At 34.9% G+C, this 14,561-nt stretch overlaps 1 pseudogene; it reads right to left on the reverse strand.

The window, feature by feature from the left end:
• Positions 1-2,099: 2,099 nt before the first annotated feature.
• On the reverse strand, positions 2,100-13,000 carry LOC107418326 (cytochrome P450 736A117-like; annotated as a pseudogene).
• Between the last annotated feature and the right edge of the window lie 1,561 nt (positions 13,001-14,561).

The following is a 14,561-nucleotide window of genomic DNA, read 5'->3' on the forward strand; positions in this document are numbered from 1 at the left end:
ACAGAGACAATTAAAGTTATAGAAACATTTGCAAATCAAACAATAACCTTTTTTGATGTCCCCAAAAAAAAAATTTTTTCTATAAGTTTTTCTTTCGTGCTCTCAAAGAAACAGGAAAAGGTAGATTAGAAATATTTTTATAAAGAGTGGTTGCATTTTGTAATAATATGCATGTAACAGTTTTCCTTAATAGGCCAATAAATGTGAATGATTTTCTTTGATGGTCCTATATAGGTTTAATGAAAATTAATTGGTGGGCCTGAGATTTTTTCCCTTACTGTTTGGCTTTGAGAAAATTATGCTATTTTGAATAAAATAAGAATCTAGGTGTTGAGAGTTTCATGGACACACTTCTTATCAGTTAAATGTGCATAGAGAGAAATAGTTTTTTGAGGAAAAACGTGAAAAGAGCAGTAAGAGCATATTTTGAAAATAGAGGAAAACATTAGAGTTCCACAATGTACGTAAAGTGAAGGTACATATATCTTGAAGATTCTGTCTGAGATTTTTACATATGTTATATTTTAGAAGATGATCGTTAAAAAATATCTATATTGATAAGATGGAAATCGTTTTAAAAAATTTATGATATTATACAGATCTCAGATAATTTCATCAAAAATTCATTGCAATTCCAAAGCATATAGGTTTTAATTTAGTTTGTTTATTTTCCTGTATTTTGTTTATATTTTTTTTAATTTATCCATATATATTTACATATATTTTTTTATATCTACTTACACTGCAAACGTATAAAGATTAGTGTTGCTGGCTTAATTATATTAAAATTTTCAAGTTGTACTGGAAAACTTACATTATTCTTTTTTAATAATTTAATTTTGAATTTTGACAAACAGCCTAAGACACTTTCACGCTGAACCTTTCTGGTCCAAAGACCCAAAATATAAAAAATGAAAAAATAAAAAATTATAAGTAAAAATAACTGGAACCTTTGATTTGCAACACAAGAAGAAGGAATCTTTCTTTAAGCAAAAAAAAAAAAAAAAAAAAAAAAAAAAAAAAAAAAAAAAAGATGAATCTTTCATTGGATAGTAAAGGCCAAACGCCACGTCACCATCAGGAAGTGCTCGGTCAAACTTTTTATTATTTTTTTGGTGAATACTGGCCAATCAAACTTGTGGACAAGATTTGCTAACCAAAAAAATAAAAAAATAAAAAAATAAAAAGGAAAAACAAATTCTATTGTGCTCCTGGTAGCACTAGAAATGAGCTCCAAAAACTGAATGGGTTGTAATGTCAAACAAGATTCCTGGTCAACCATACATGCTAGTCTATGAATTACATTTATTTTGGGTCTGTTCAAGAAGTTAATATCATGATCAATTTTCATGCTTTTACAGGAACCGTCGGATGATGAGAGTAATTGGTGATGGTGAAGGTGATGAGTTTTTGGAGTCAAGTAGTATTTGAAGAACCAAGGATCCAACATATATATTATTCAGTTTCTATAAAAACAAAAAAAATTAACGAATTAATAAACCCATCTATCGTTGAGTAAAAATGCAAAAGTAAAAGTAATAGTAATAATAATAACAATAACAATAATAAATAAGTATATTAAAAAAAAAATTGCAAAACAGAGGAAACAGAGCAAGCTCATTTGTTAAATGGTTCTCTACCAGTAAACCGCAGCAACCAAGTAAGAATATTGTATACAAAACAATCACACACACAGACAAAACAGAAAAAGTTAAAAGGATAACACCATGATTTGGTGCCACTCATGGCATTGATGGCACAATCCAACTAGTTTTTTTGTACCAGAATGTATTTAAACAATGTAAAATTTTTTCCACACAAAGACATCTAGTACAAAATAATATTGACATCAATAGAATTCCAAGTTCTAGAGGAAGGAGTCACATTTGGCAGAAAAAAAAAAATGGATACAAATTGGGTTTGCCAAATTTTTCACATAAATTTACAACAATACCGTGATTTAACAACTTCTTCTTCACATACAAAAAAGAAGCAACCATAGATTAACCGGTTCAACAAAGATTTATATTATTCTAATTTAATTATTCTAAGTTCAAAATCCATTTTCTTCAAACCAACTAGATGGGCTATAATATCCATCAAAATCTTGGAGTTGCAACAACAAGAAGAGGAACTTTTCTGTGGATAGTAAGACCAATGCATTCAGTCATGTCCAAATCCTGAGCATTTTCTCCATCAGGCAATGACCAATCAAACTTGTGCACAAGATTTGCTAGCAAAAGCTGAATGTTTGTAATGGCAAACAACATTCATGGGCAACTCCTCCTTCCAACTCCAAATGGGATTACTTGGAAATCTTGGCCTAAGAAATCTATGGAAGAATCCAAAAACCTCTCTGGTTGAAACTCCTCTGGTTTGTCCCACAAGTTAGGATCTCTTCCAATTGTCCAAGCATTGGAACGAGTAATGGTATTGGAGGATATAAACGAAGAGTCTCTTTGATTACTGCTTTCAAGTAGTGCATTTTGTCCAAATCACTTTCTGTTATATCTGGTTTTCCATTTGCAATCTCTGCCACCTCGTTTCTCAGTTTCTTCAGGACTTGTGGATGCCTTTTAAGAGTTCTGTCATTGCCCATTCTAAGACTGAGTAAGTACTAGCAGTGTTGGAGACAGAGGACTAAAGGAGAAACCAAGAAAATTGATTTTTATTAATATAAAACAATTGGTACACTCTCACGTATAAAGAGAGCAACACACTCACTCACACAAATGAGCAACACACACTAACACACTCACACTCACTTGATTTTTGACTTACACTAGGACACAAAACACCTTTTCACACTCTTCTCACTCAAAGGACACACACTCACACTCACACGTACAGCACTCTCTCTTTTTTCTATTGCTATTGGACATGACACTTAACTCATACATCATCACCTATTTATAGAAGAGAAAGTCGGTTGTGGATACTTCTAGAAATATTTAATTATAGATATTTTTCTCACCACTTCCAAGGCACTAGTTGTTCTCCATTTTTAAAGAGAAAACAAGATAACTCTAGATTCTTCTAGGGAGCTAAGTCGGCATTGATATTTATCAATACTCCCCCTCAATGTCGACTCTCTTGATTGATTCTCTATTCACCATGTTGAGCATTTCTCTTAACTTTGTAAGCTTGGTAATATTGAGTGCTTTAGTGAATAAGTCTGCCGCTTGATCTTCTGTTTTAACGTGTTGCATTTTAATTTCTTCTAGCAGTACTTTTTCTCTGATAAAATGATAATGTATCTCCACATGTTTTGTCCTTGCATGAAATACTGGATTCTCCGCCAATTGTATTGCTGATTGGTTATCACAATGGAGAGAAACTGCATAGTCAACTTGTTGATGTAAATCTTTAAGTAGTTGTCTTAACCACATACCTTCTTGGCCTGCCATAGCAGCTGCTTTATATTCTGCTTCTGTAGTTGACAGAGACACAGTTGGTTGTCTTTTACTGCACCAAGATACTGCTCCTGAACCAAGGCTGAATATATATCCAGTAGTCGATCGTCGTGTATCATGATCTCCAGCATAGTCGGCATCACAGTAACCAACCAACTTGCATTCCTCTCCTCTTTTATATAGAAGCCCCAAGTTTATAGTGCCTTTAACGTACCTTAATATTCATCGGACTGCTTCCAAGTGAGGTTTCTTTGGACTTTGCATATACCGACTTACAACTCCAACTGCAAATGAAATATCTGGCCGCGTCAGTGTTAAATAGATAAGACTTCCTACCAATTGTTGGTACATAGTAGCATCCTCCAAGTCTTTTCCTTCATATGCAGATAGCTTAGCATTCACCTCCATTGGAGTTGATATTAGCTTGCAGTCCAACATTCCAAATTTTTGTAATAGATTCTTTGCATACTTTTGTTGACCAAGAAATAAACCTTTCTCTATTCGGTCAACTTCGAGTCCAAGGAAGTGCTTGAGCTCCCCAAGTTCCTTCATCTGGAAGCGAACTGATAAATTTCTCTTTGTTTGAGAGATTTCATCTTCATGATCTCCTGTGATAATTAAATCATCCACATATACTAGCACTACTGCTAGTTTTGTTCCTTCAGTCTTCACAAATAAACTAGAATCTGCAGAAGATACTATATATCCACTTTGAAGAAGGAACTCTGCAATCTTACCGTACCATGCCCACGGAGCTTGTTTTAGACCATAAAGTGCCTTCCTTAGCTTGCACACGTACTCTGGATTAGTTTTGCTTTCAAAACCCTTTGGCTGTATCATATAAATTTCTCTGTCTAGATCTCCATTCAAGAAGGCATTCTTCACGTCCATCTGCCACAGCTTCCAGTCTTTACTTGCTGCAAGTGCTAGTAGAACACGTACGGTAGTGATCTTTGCTACTGGACTAAACGTCTCATCATAGTCTAGTCCATATTGCTGTGAGAATCCTCGTGCGACTAAACGAGCTTTATATCTTTCAATTGATCCATCATGATGAGTTTTTATCTTGTAAACCCATTTACAGGATATGGGTTTTACAGTTTTAGGTTTAGGCACCAAATCCCAAGTTTGATTTTGATTTAATGCAGAAATTTCTTCTTCCATAGCCTTTCTCCATTCATGATATTTAGATGCTTCTTCATACGATGTAGGTTCTTTTATATCCTCCATTTCTGTTATTACTACATTAGCGTACCTGGGATTTGGTCTTTGTTGTCTGCTCGATCTTCTTGGTTGTGGAGTTGTCTCTTCGTCATTTTGTTGAAGATTCGACCCGATGTTCTCTGGTATTCCTTGATGTACACCAGACCGCCAGGGACTTTGAGATGATATCGTAGGCTCGTCTACTACATTCGGCTCATCTTCTCCTTCATTTGTTGGCTGGCATGCTTCAAATTCTTGCTCCCCCATATTTTGTTGCAGCTTGACCTCAATCTCCTTTGAATTTGGCAACTCTATATTTTGAGGTGCCCACCAAGAAGATGCTTCATCGAACACCACATTTCGTGAAGTATAACATCGTCCAGTATTAGGGTCACAACATCTCCACCCTTTTCTTTGGCTATCATATCCGACAAAAATGCATCTTATTGCCTTCTTATCAAACTTCATGCGTAAGTGAGAAGGCACAAATACATAGCAAACACAGCCAAAGATTCGAAAGTGGCTTACTGTGGGTTTTATGTTCCACAGTTTTTCAAAGGGTGAGAGGAATCCTAACTTTGCTTGAGGGAGCCTATTAATCACATGAGCTGCTGTATTCATGCACTCAGCCCAAAATCTTCCTGGAACATTTTTTGCATGTAGCATGCTCCGACATGTTTCTGCAAGATGTCGGTTCTTTCTTTCCGCAATACCATTTTGTTGCGGAGTATTTGGACACGTCAATTGATGTCTTATTTTGTATTCTCTTAAATATTGTATAAATTCTCTTGAGGCATATTCTCCCCCATTATCTGTGCGTAGGCATTGTATCCTTTTGCCTAATTCTCTTTCTACCTTTTCCTTAAATTGCTTAAATTTTGAAAAGGTCTCAGATTTTTCTTTCATAAAGAAAACCCAGACGTACCTTGAAAAATCGTCAATGAATGTCACCATATAATGCATGCCTCCAACTGATGACTGCTTGATACGCCCGAAGACATCAGAGTGAATGAGTTGCAGAAGCTCTTTTGCTTGGAACTTTGAATCTTCAAATGGTAGTTGATGTGCTTTGCCGTATTGACACCCTGCACAGATTGTGTCGACACCGACATCGAGTTGGGGAAGACCCTTGAGCATTGACTTTTGCATCATCACCTTCAATTTTTTGTAGCTGACATGTCCTAACCGTGCGTGCCAAAGGTCTGATGTCTCGTTCCTTCTTGTCTTGTTTACGTAGGCAGACTCTGCTGACATCACATAGATAGATTCCAATCGCCGCCCCTTCATTGTTGGTGTACCAGAGATTTTAAGGTCTCGATACACCTAAACATCCTCAGGTCCAAACAATACATAATTTCCTGAAGATGTTAGTTGAGCTACTGACAGCAAATTCTTCTTCATTCCTGGCACATGATAGACATCTTGCAGTTGAACTTGATGGCAACTAAAACGAGGCATGATTGCTGCCTTACCAACGTGAGCTATCGGCAATCTTGAGTCATTTGCCGTCACCACCATACGCCCTCCTTTATACTCTGTCATGCTTTGCAGCTTCTCTTTATCTCCCGTCATATGATTTGAACTTCCAGAGTCTATAATCCAATCATTTTTATAATCAATGCGTCTAGGGATAACCACTGCGAGTGCCGTTTCCCTTTCTTGCATTGAACTTGAGCCATCCATGAGCTCAACAGTAGCCAAAGATGCTTCAACATCCCATTCATCTTCACTTATATTATCTTGAGGCTCTGGGATAACTATATTACTTTCTGTAAATTTCTTCCTTAGTCTACAGTTTTTAATATAATGTCCTTTTCTTCCACAGTTGAAGCATCTTCCATCATCTCTTTTATTTTCAAAAAATCGTCCATTATTTCTTTTATTTTCTAAAAATTGTTGTCTATTTTTATTATTCCTTTGTTCTCCTCTAAAATCTTCTCCATGTTGATTTACCTTATTAAATTTTTGTTGTTTGGGTCGGCCTTTTCTTCTGCCGCTAAAGAGCGCTTCTTCATCGCTCTTTAGTGAGACCCCAGCCATTTGTTTGATCATATTTTCTTGATCAATAAGTAAATTTTCTAATTCAATCAATGAAGGTTGGACTGGCCAACCTTGAATGGCTGCAATAAATCCTTTAAATTCGGGTCTCAACCCATGTAAAATTATTCTCCTCATTCTAGATTCTGTAATAGGAGAACTAGGATCTAACTCAGTAATTTCGCGACTAAGAGTTTTTACCTTGTTGAAATATTTCTGGATTGTCATGTCGTGTTGTGTTGTTGACAATAATTCACTCTCGAGAAGCTGCAACCTTGTGTCATTCTTCCTTGAGAAGAGTCTTGCAAACGTGTCCCAGGCCTCTTTTGGCACTTCAGTATCCCGTATGTACTCCAACATCTCTTCTTCAACTGTAGATTTAAGGGCAAACATTGCCTTACCAGCTTTGATATTCCACTTCTTCAAAGCCTCAGCATCCTGTGGTTGCTCGACTTCACTGCCAGCTATGATCTCCCAGAGATCTTGGCCCTTCAAATATGACTTCATGCACGTTGACCACGTGCCGTAATTCTGACTGTTGAGCTTCTTAATACCTCCACCAACTTGAAGGTCTCCCATTATGGTTGCTGAAAATTCCTGCAGCACTACGTAAACTTAGTCTTGACTGCGTGACCACGAACAAGAAGCTCCCACAAAGTCGAACTTGGACCAACCTGGCTCTGATACCAAAAATGTTGGAGACAGAGGACTAAAGGAGAAACCAAGAAAATTGATTTTTATTAATATAAAACAATTGGTACACTCTCACGTATAAAGAGAGCAACACACTCACTCACACAAATGAGCAACACACACTAACACACTCACACTCACTTGATTTTTGACTTACACTAGGACACAAAACACCTTTTCACACTCTTCTCACTCAAAGGACACACACTCACACTCACACGTACAGCACTCTCTCTTTTTTCTATTGCTATTGGACATGACACTTAACTCATACATCATCACCTATTTATAGAAGAGAAAGTCGGTTGTGGATACTTCTAGAAATATTTAATTATAGATATTTTTCTCACCACTTCCAAGGCACTAGTTGTTCTCCATTTTTAAAGAGAAAACAAGATAACTCTAGATTCTTCTAGGGAGCTAAGTCGGCATTGATATTTATCAAGCAGTTCCACCCACAATCATATCCTACAATAGAATTAAGCAAAAACTTCAAAAACAGAGAATTTTAATTAATTTGGTTACTATTATTATTATTATTTTTAACGCAACATATATTTTCTAATTCCAATTGCATTAAGTTTTGGGGTCTCCGCTCAATTTATCACTACTTTGTCATATGTAGAGATAATTTGACCAAAAACAAATTGGGTCAGTTGGATTGTCAATTTTGTTCCATATGGGTTTTGTCTTTGCTAATTAGAGAGAAACAGACAGACTTACCAAGATGATACCTTTGATACTTTCTCTGTCAATCGGCAAGTCGGCCATTTTACTTACCATCCCTTTGAAGTTGAAGCGGAACATCAACAAAGTCACTTCTATCTCCACCAAATCCAACGTTTTTTTTTTTCATCCAAACCATTCAAATGCTCTTCAACAACTCCATCTAGAAATTGATCAAACTCTTGAGCAACTTTGTTCACTTTTTCATCTAGACCATTGAAGCGGTTAACCTAAGCGAGCCAAGGAATATAATCTCCCAAATCCACATATAAACCACCCAACAGCTTCATAAACTCGCTTATCAACTCCTTGAACTTCTTTCCAGTTTCAATTTCATCTTAGTGGGGAAAAATTAGATATACATTAAAGGTGGAAAAATTACACTTTTTTTATTTTTTTATTATTTAATTTGGAATTTTGACAAAGACCTAGGACACTTCCACACCCAAACTTTCTAGGCCAAAGAAAAAAATTAAAATTCAAAACAATCTAAAACCTTGGATTTGCAAAGAAGAGGAACTTTTCTTTGGATACTTAAGGCCAGTGCCTTTTTACCATCACGAGCTATATTTATTTTGGGTCTGTTCAAGAAGTTGATATAATGATCAGTTTTCATGATCTTACATGATGAGACTACAAGCCTAGTTGATGATGGTGAAGGGGGTGAGTTTTTGGGGTAGAGAAGTAGAATTTGTGAAGAAGAGAAAGATAATGTGGAAGACAAGGATCTAACATATTCATTATTCTTTCTATAAATAAATTAATAAATACCCATTTTTGATTGAAAATTAAAAGTAAATGGCAAAACAGAGGAAACAGAGCAAGCAAGAGTAAACCGCAGCAACTAAGCTAGAATATTGTACACAAAACAAAAACACAGAAAAACAGAAAAAAGAAGAAGAAGAACACCAAGATTTAAGTGGTTCCAGTGATAGAGAATCACTGTACATCCACTGTGGGAGAGAGAGAAAAGTTTTCCACTATGAAAGATAAAAAGTTAATAGTCACTCGGTGTTTTGTCCTTTTTCACCTACATTCTCCAACAGATTACAAAGATTTATTTTTTATTTTTTATTTTTTAACTGAGCTCCAACAAATGATCTTGATTCATCACCATTGAAGCAACTAATCCATGAACTTAATTTGGAAGAATCACTTTTTCTTTTTCTTTTCTTGTTGGCCAAGCAATCTTCATGTTGCATAAATGCCACGCACAGAACTCCTTCTCTAGCTTGATGATCTTTGCCAAAACCAAGCGAACAAATAAGCTTTCTAATACTCCTGTTGCTTTCTTCATAAAATCTCCATGATCATGATCATCACCATTGCCACTTACAAAGTTTATTAACTTTTGGTAGTGAAGAATGTAAGATTTCTTCTTCATAAACCACCCATCTATTACATTAATACCGATGTTGAGAATCCCCTGAGGCTCGCTGGAAAGAAGACGAACATGAAAAGCTCTGAAAGTGCCTCTGATCATGCTTCCCTCATGATAACGATTGCTATAATAATACAAGTTGTTGAGCAGAATTCTTGTCGTCCCGATCAACTTATCTTTCATGACCTTCTAAAACTTTGTAACACAATAAATTTCAATGTTTAAACAAGAAGTCACCTTGTTTAGCAGCTCATCATCCACCATGAACATGAACTTGTCGTTCTATGTTGTATTCTCTCTCCCTACTGTATCGATCCTCGACTTCAGCTTCTCATCTGGGTCGAACCATGCAACAGCGTACGTTTGCAAATCGTTGCTGATCTTTTCAATTCTTGGAATTTCAGTTGTTGAGCTGAGATTAGATTGATTTCAAGAAGGTATTTTGACATTGTTTGCTGCAGATCCATTTTTTTGATACTCTACCCTTTAAGATTCAAAGGTTTCTACTGAGGTTGAGTAATGGCTCAAATATGATTTTCTAGTAAGGTTCCGTAATGGATATATATACTATCTATGTGTGACAGCATTAGAATTTTAATCCTATACAAATTTGTATTAAAACAGCATTCAGTACCAGAAAAAACTTGTTGTAAAGGTAAAATAAGTAGTAGGGGAAAGAACTCAAATTCAATTTTGCCTTGGGCACCAAGATTGTTGATCAATTTTATTCAGTCAATTGATATGATAAATAACATGTAATTATCTTTTTGAGCAGTTTGTTTTGGTTTATATATATATATATATATATATATATAGTGCAAAGTGAGTTATCCATATTTAATTTGTATTAATTTTCAGCCAATAAAATAATGACAATCATTTTGTCACATCGTTTATAAATAATTTGGTAAACAATTGGTAATCCAGGCCATGCGACACCAGAAAATTTGTTTTCAAATTCTAGAAATTAATAACTTGAATATAAACACATATATAGGAAAAGAAAACTTTTGCTCGTTTTGTAAGTACCCATTACTTGTACATTCTATTTCTTTGTTCGGCTATATATTATATCGATCTCTCCAATGAGAAATTTTTAAGTACAGATGATCCTGAGTAAGGGATGCTGATCTGGAATTTTTTTTTTAGTGAGATAGGACGCGTGGCACAAGCTTAGTGGTTATGTGTACAAGGATGGATTTCTACAGGCTAAAAATTTCTATATATACAGTCTATCTATGGTGCGGACGGTATTCATGGGACCACAGTATTGGTGACGGTTTTTTATAGTATTGGTGACGATTTTCTAAAAAACCATCGTTAATACTATGAAAAACCGTCACTAATACTGCGGTCCTCATGCAGACCGTCTTCACCATAGAATTTCCATCTATATATAAAGACATCTATTACAAATTAAAGTTGACATAAATATTTGTACTCAAAATTTCAATAGAATTTCGAGTTGCAGAGGAAGACCTTTTGAAACGTTTTAGAAGAGAGGCACATTTTGGCAGGAAAAAAGAAAAAAAGAAAAAAAAGGATATAAATTGTTGCCAAATTATTTTCACATAAATTTCAATCAATGCTAAGCCTGATTAACCGGTTCATTAATTAATTAAGTGGTTCATTAAACTCCAATTAAATGTCCTTTTATTGAAAGTATATATTATAGCATATTATCACATAAAATGTGTTTCAACAAACCAAACTTATTAAATTTCAACATCCAATTCTTCAAACTAGATGGGCTATAATATCCATCAAAATCTTGGAGTTGCAACAACAGCAAGAGAAACTTTCCTGTGTAGAAGACCAATCAAACATGTGCACAAGATTTGCTAACAAAATCTGATTGTTGTTGGTCATGGCAAACAAAATTCCTGGACAGCCCGTCCTTCCACATCCGAAAGGAATTAATTGCAAATCATCCCCTCTGTAATCTATGCAAGAATTCCTCTGTTTTTTTCCCACAACTTTGGGTCTCTTCCAATTGTCCAGGCATTGGTAATGATCATTGTCCCTGCTGCTATGCCATATCCATTTATATTGATATCTTGAGCTGATTTGTGAGGAGCGAGTATTGGTATTGGAGGATATAAACGAAGTGTCTCTTTGATTACTGATTTCAAGTAGTACATTTTGTCTAAATCACTTTCTGTTATATATTGTTTTCCTTTAACAACTTCGATCAGCTCATTTTGCAGTTTCTTTAGGACTTGTGGATGCCTTAAGAGTTCTGTCATTGCCCACTCTAAGACTAAGTAGTATCAGTTCCATCAGCAAACATGTCCTGCAATGAAATTAAGAACAAACTCAGATAGCAATCCTGGTTTAAAGAAATGAATATCGACATTCTATGCATACCATGAAGAAGTTTTCGTCACTTAATTGAAATTTCAGCAATTATTACCAAGCAAGACGAAAAAGCTATCTTTACTGTAGCTCTACCTGTTCAAGCAGTGATATAGTGTCATCTCGTTTAAAAAACTGTAGCAAAAGCAAAGAGAATAGACTAAGCGAAAAAAAAATTTACAGCTTTTTCAATGATGTGACATTATATCATTTGTCAGACATGAATAGAGACAGGAAAATTGGAATCGAAAGATCTTGATCCATACTTTGTCATGATCAATTATGTAGGTGGGTTATTATTTCCTATGAGATTTGTTTCATGGTGTAAGGAAAAGGGTTGTGTTTACTTACAGAGGAAGAGAAACAGAGAGCCTTACCAAGATAATAGCTTTCAAATTTTCTCTGTTAATGGAAAAGCCAGCCATTTTATCCCTTTGAATTTCAAGCGGGACATCCAAAAAAATCCCTTTTATCTTCACCAAATTCAACTCTGCTTCCAACTCCATATCTCCCCCTTTTGATATCAAAATCCTTCAAATGCTCATCCACCATCCCATCCAAAAATTTATCAAACTCTTCAACTATTTTCTTCACCTAAGCATCAAGCCCATTGACCTGGTTAATCCAAGAGAGCCAAGGAATATAATCTCCCACATGGAAACCACCCAATAACTCCATAAACTCCGTTAATAACTTCTTGAATTTCTTCCCAGTTTCGATATCTGTACTATGTTATAAATCAAGTCATTAGAAAGCAAAGCAAACATTTCACTCAAATTCAATGGCAATGATGATGAACAAGAATGTCGTTCAATTATCTTCATGAACAAGGCAACTTCTTCTTCTCTAATGGATCGAAATGACCGAACCCTTTTGTTCCTTAGAGAATACAGATGCTTGTCAGTTGTATCATGGGTTTTTATGATCTCTCTAGCACCATCCAATGAAGAAACTATGAGCACAGGTCTGCTGCCAAAGTGAAGCAGCATGAGTGGACAATACTGCTGAGCTAGTTTTTGGAGTGATCGGCTAGGCAAAAAGCCTATTTCATGGAGATTTCCAAGAATTGGGAAAGTTGGTGGTGAAGGGGGTGAGTTTTTGTGGGTTTTTGGATTGAAAAAGAACCGTTTGATGAGAAAGATTATGAAGAAAATAAAAGGAATTTCAGAGAAAAACCAGGGATAAAACACGGTTTTTTTTTTTTTTTTTTTTTTTTTTTGGGCTTAATGAAGAGACGCTAACATATCTCTGTGTGAAGCGGTGACATATATACTTATAACCCATGGACAATGTGAAAACATTGATATTTAATGGAGCTTTGTTATTGCCTATTTTAGTCTATATAAGATAATTATAGGCTTTTGTCCTCTTTTTTGAATTTAAAATATATGAACTTTAACTTCTTCTTTTTTAATTTTTTTGATCTTATAAAACTTTGCCTGGTTTTAATATAACAAAAAACCATTTGGCTGTAACAATGAAAAAGATAATTTGGCTAGAAGGTTTGAAAATGGTGTTAAAGACAAATTGATAGTTTTTTTGAACATTTACAGAATCATTCCATGAGAGTTTTCAATACTGAAAATGACAAAATTAAGAAGCTCAAGAATCCAAAATCAAGGTCTTCATCCTATACGGTTTAAATAAAAATTTTATGTGATTCTCTATTCGTCCATGACCAAAATAATAATTATGGTATTTTTTATTTTGCTCATTTTTTTGGGTGATCTTTTGAGACATCAGGTTCAAGTACAAATATTCCACACAAATTATTTGTTGGACAATAAAATTTGAGTCAAATCCAAAAAGTATCAAAGTTGGAATTTGAGTCATTTTTTAAATATGTATTGAATAATTTGAATGATGAATCCTCAGGACAAATAGGAAGATTTTTAGAGAGAAAAACAGAGTGAGGATGAATACAGTTAGAGAGACGCAAAAGGTCAAGGAACAATAATCAAAGGTTAAGAAGAGAAAAGGATATGGAATTTTAGTTATTTATTTATTTTGCTGGGAATGGTGTTGGTTATGGTTTAGTTATCTTGGTGAAAATTTGGAAGGAAATTCAGCGTTACTGTTATTGTGTGCTTATTTATTTTAGCAAATAATAAAATAAAGTTATTGTTATCAACGTAGTAATACAATACGTTGGTTGGAAAAACAAAAGAATCGTGATCTAAATTATTACATAGGAAAATGTCAAAGTAATATCTTAGAAGATCGAATCTGTCAAAAAAAATATATGCATAATAACAATAATAATAATTAGAATAGGAAATTTTTTGGATGTTGGCTCTTGGGACCATGAGACTGAACATGGAAACAGGAAGAATCATGAAGTGTATTGAAAATTGGATGCATTGAAATTTGATCATTGATCTTTTGTTTTGGTTTAAAGGCAATGAAGCAGCTTAGGAAAACCTTAAGTGAGGGTTGAAAAATTGAAGGTGTATTTTAATATTGAAATTAGATTTTTGATGTTCAAGGTTAATTACATGTATATAGAAGAGCAACATTTGTGAGGATATACAGTAGAACTACCCACTGTGCCATATCCAAATCCTGAGCTTTCTTCTCCATAATGCAATGCCCAATCAAACTTCGTGAACACCATTTACAGTACAAAAGCTGACAAGTGACAAGTAATCTTGGGCCTTCGTAATCAATGAAAGAATCCAAAGGCCTCTCCGATATTGTATCGGGGGACCCCTTACATTTGCCTTCTAAAATCAGTGAAGAATCCAAAATCCATG

The sequence above is a fragment of the Ziziphus jujuba genome, chromosome 2 (assembly GCF_031755915.1).
Source record: "Ziziphus jujuba cultivar Dongzao chromosome 2, ASM3175591v1".
In the NCBI taxonomy this organism is placed as follows: domain Eukaryota; kingdom Viridiplantae; phylum Streptophyta; class Magnoliopsida; order Rosales; family Rhamnaceae; genus Ziziphus; species Ziziphus jujuba.